Here is a 4770-nt window from a genome sequence, read left to right as displayed (position 1 = left end):
TCCCTCTTCCGCACATCAACGCGATGGTTGACGCAACTGCAGGTCATGAGCTACTCACATTCATGGACGCGTATTCAGGATATAACCATATTCTGATGCACCCAGACGACCAAGAGAAGACGGCCTTCATGACAGACAAAGGGATCTACTACTACAAAGTCATGCCATTTGGACTTAAGAACGCAGGAGCCACATACCAAAGACTTGTCAACAAGATGTTCAAAGAGCAATTAGGGGACACAATGGAAGTATATATCGACGATATGCTGGTCAAATCCAAAAAAGCAGAAGATCACATCAGTCACCTAAAGCAGTCCTTCGACGTCCTAAGACAATATGGTATGAAACTTAACCCCACTAAGTGTTCTTTTGGAGTGTCTGCAGGAAAATTCTTAGGGTACATCGTGACCCAAAGAGGGATTGAGGCAAGCCCCGACCAGATCAAGGCCATTATCAACATCCAATCCCCTAGGGACGTCAAAGAAGTGCAAAAACTGACAGGACGCGTCGCGGCACTCAATCGGTTCATAAGCAAATCATCCGACAAATGTTGCCCTTTCTACGACGTTTTAAGGAAAAACAAGGAATTCTTATGGACAGAAAAACACGAAGAAGCACTGCAAGATCTCAAGCGATACATGGCATCACCACCTCTGTTGTCCAAACCAAAATAGCATGAGACTCTACAATTGTATTTAGCCGTCAGCACGAAGTCAGTCAGCGCAATACTGGCGAGAGAAGACGACAATCAACAACTGCCTGTGTACTACGTCATTAAGTCTCTGCTCGACCCAGAGACCAGGTATTCCGCCCTCGAAAAATTAGTGCTTGCTTTAACTACTGCTGTTAAGAAATTGCGACATTATTTTAAAACCCACCCAGTGGTGGTGCGCACTAATTTCCCTCTTAAGTCTGTATTACGCAGCCCGAATTTAACAGACAGGTTGGGCAAATGGAGTGTCGCTCTAAGTGGGTACGACATCAAGTACCAGCCAAGGACGGCCATAAAGTCCCAGGCTCTTGCAGATTTTGTGGCAGATTTCATCCCGGAATTGGAGCCCCTAGCGGCTCAAGAACTTGAAGAAATCAACAGTGCTCAAAAGGAGGCAATCTGGGCGACGTTTTGTGATGGCTCGTCAAACCAACGAGGTGCCGGGCTGGGTGTCGTGCTAAAATCACCACAAGGGGACATGATCATACAATCCATCAACTGTGACTTCAAGGCAACGAACAACGAAGCAGAGTACGAAGCACTAATTGCAGGCATGACCATCGCACTGGATCTAAAAGCAATAGGCCTAAATGTCTACAGCGACTCGCTACTAATCGTCAGCCAATTGAACGGAGAATTTGCGGCCAAAGATTCAAAAATGATGGCTTACCTAGAGGCCGCCAAGAGAAAAGCCAAGCAGTTCAACCCGTTCATAATCAAGCAAGTCCCAAGAGACAAAAACACTCAAGCTGACGCCCTAGCCAACCTGGGTTCCGCACTCAGAAAGTTGCCCTTCAGCACCATTCCACTGGTCCACCTTCAGAAGCCGTCAATCGACACCTCTCAAATACCAGACATCATGGCGATAGATGCAAATGGGAATTGGACGACCCCGATAATCCAATACCTGAAGGACGACGTCCTTCCAAATGACCCACTGGAAGCAAGAAAAGTCAGGTATAAAGCTTCTAGATATGCAATTAAGCATGATGTACTGTTCAAAATATCATCCACAGGTCTTTGGAAAAGATGTCTCGTCGGCGACGAGCAACAGGACGTCTTACAGGAACAGCACGACGGAGAATGCGGCAACCATTCCGGAGGTCGCAGCCTAGCAAACAAAATCCTGCGAGTAGGCTACTTCTGGCCGACCCTGAAGAAAGACGCTGAAACATACGTAGCAAAGTGCGACAGCTGCCAAAGATTCGCAGGACTAACACACAAGCCACCAGAGATGCTTCACCCCACACTATGTCCCTGGCCCTTCATGAAATGGGGAATGGACATAGTAGGAAAGTTGCCCGTCGCCCCAGGACAAAAAGTCTTCATGCTCGCCCTAACAGACTATTTCTCAAAGTGGATCGAGGCAGACTCGTTCACTCGGGTACGTGACAAAGAAGTCATTTCATTTATATGGAATAACATCATCTGCAGGTTTGGCATCCCCTCAGAAATCGTCTGTGACAACGGGTCACAGTTCATAAGTGACAAGACCAGACGATTCTGCGACAAATGGAACATCAAGCTATGCACATCCACGCCCAGATACCCACAAGCCAATGGCCAAGCTGAATTAAGCAACAAGACGATTATCCAATCGCTCAAGAAGAGACTCAAAGAAGCCAAAGGGAAATGGGCTGAAGAACTCCCGTCGGTTCTCTAGGCAAATAGAACGACTCCAAGGACGTCCACAGGACAGACACCATTCTCGCTCGTCTATGGATGTGAGGCAGTCTTGCCATCTGAGGTACGGATCCCAATTACAAGATATGGTCTTATGACAGGTGATCAAAACAACATCGAGATGTCATCCAATCTCGACACATCAGAGGAACTAAGAGAGGCAGCCTACCTAAGGATGGCAACGCAACAGCAAATCGTCGCACGAAGCTTCAACAAGAACGTAAAAGCTAAAGTGTTCAGAATCGGAGATTGGGTGCTTAGGAAAGTCTTCCAAAACACCAAAGACCCAACAGACGGAAAGTTAGGCCCGACGTGGGAAGGACCATACCAAATCCTCGACGTCGCAGGCAAAGGAGCATACAGGCTCATGACTAAGGAAGGTAAGGTCGTTCCTCGAAGCTGGAACGCGACACATCTCAAACTTTACCACTTTTAGGTAAAGGATAAGGTACTCAAATGCCCGATCTTAAGTCTTAAGTTCAATTTTATTTTCAAATTTTGGATTAAGTTTTCTGACTTAGGCATCGGAGGGCCGTTGGCAAAAACACCAACGGCCAGTCCTAACGCATGTTTTGCAGAAACAACGCAAGGGCATCAAGACGCCAGTTCTGGGACAAGACACGATAGAAAGGTCAGTCAAAACCTAGAAGCTTGGACGAGGCACGACAGGAAGTCAGTCACGACCCAAGACAGCCATGGCAGCAAAATATCTTACTAACGACGTCAAGTTTGGCCAACTAACGTGCGACATCAGATATTGGGGGCACATATCTCCCATATATACAAGCGCTTAAGACTATTCGACGACTTAGTGAGAAATTTTCATTTTTTCTATTAGAGTGTAAAGTGCACTTCAAGAGCACAATTTTTTTTACTTTATTTTTCAAAAACGGCCATTTTATCGAAACACTGTACTTAGCATTTTTTACTTGTTTCTTTTTGCAAAAAGTGATGTAAGCTTGTATCCAAAGATCAAACGAACGCAAGAAATGCACAACGCAAGAAATAGGGCTAGCAAACGGATCAGGTCGGGTCGGTTTGTGTTCGGGTCAGCTAATTTCGGGTCAGCTACCCCCCAACCCGGACCTGATCCATTTAAGTTTTCGGGTTGAAATACTTGACCTGACCTGATATTTTCGGGTTCAGGTCAACCCGAAAATGACCTGATTTGACCTGAAACTTTTTTTTTGGGTATTAATCAGGTTGTTAAATTCGGGTTGGGTCAACCCGGCCAACCCGATAATGTTCATTTTAACATTTTAACATGATATTTCAGACAAGTACTCCGTAGATATTAAAATTTAATACCAAACAAAATAACTTATAGATTACAAACAAGTTAAATTAATGAATTACAAATCGGATTTTAAATGCCAAAATGAATTTTAAGAACAATCTTCCATCTCTTTGTTTTGTCCTCCTTTATGGGAATGTGGAATCAATCTCCTCTCCAAATCTCTAAAATCTGACTCTTCGAAAGATAGATGATTTTAGTTGCTGTAATTTGCTGCCATTTAAAAATACAAACAACATCAGCATGAAAATAAATTGACATGAACAACAACAAAAGACAATAGATCAGAAATTATATGAACAACAAGAGAAAATTAATAATAAAAATCACTCAAATCAGCATAAATAAACCATATAATAACACAAAATACAGAAATTAAAAACAAAATTTAACAACAACAATCGTATAAAAACATGGACAACAGAAAGTCAGAAATTAACATTAACAATCGAATAATAGCATGCACTGATGAACAACCCGTATTTTTTAGAAACAATTAAATACATGTAAAATAATGATGAAACAAAATTACCTTGTAAATTGATGAAGAAGAAGAACGAGTAGAAGAGAGTGACTCACAATTAACAAAGGAGATTTGATTGTTTGAATTCTTGAAATGAAGAAAGATAAATGAAAAATTGATTTAGAAGAGAGAATTAGAGAAAGGGTTGAAAGTTTGAAACGGCTGAAAGATTGTGATGATTTTAGGGTTTTTGCTTTTAATAGGAGGCTGGTTTTGGGCTTGGGCTGAATTCTTTAAGGTTTTTTTTTTTTTTTTTTTCGGGTTAAATGGGTCATATTCGGGTTGAAATATTCAACCTTAACCTAACCCATTTAATTTTCAGGTCGGGTTCGTGTCGACCCATTTAAGTTTTCGGGTTGAAAACCTCAACCCTAACCCGTTATTTTCGTGTCGGGTTTTCGGGTCGGGTCAGTTTTTGCCAGCCCTAGCAAGAAATGCACAAAGCAATAAAACACGAAGTATTTTCAGCACACAAGTCTAAAGTTTGTTTTGCAGAAATTTAAAAGACTGACTGTCCCACGACAGCCAGTAAAGACAAAGCAAAGGTGATCCAAAAGT

The 4770-nt window shown here is 42.6% G+C and overlaps 1 long non-coding RNA gene across 1 annotated transcript; it reads right to left on the bottom strand.

The window, feature by feature from the left end:
• Nucleotides 1–3687: 3687 nt before the first annotated feature.
• On the bottom strand, nt 3688–4319 carry LOC145606609 (uncharacterized). The gene is made up of 2 exons (XR_014105394.1): nt 4222–4319; nt 3688–3902 (listed from the first exon to the last, which is right to left on the bottom strand). It is a non-coding gene; the product is annotated as an uncharacterized LOC145606609 (long non-coding RNA).
• Between the last annotated feature and the right edge of the window lie 451 nt (nt 4320–4770).

Source organism: Chenopodium album, chromosome 23 (assembly GCF_948465745.1).
Source record: "Chenopodium album chromosome 23, dcCheAlbu1.1, whole genome shotgun sequence".
Classification (NCBI taxonomy): Eukaryota; Viridiplantae; Streptophyta; class Magnoliopsida; order Caryophyllales; family Amaranthaceae; genus Chenopodium; species Chenopodium album.
This window is presented reverse-complemented; position numbering and strand designations above follow the sequence as displayed.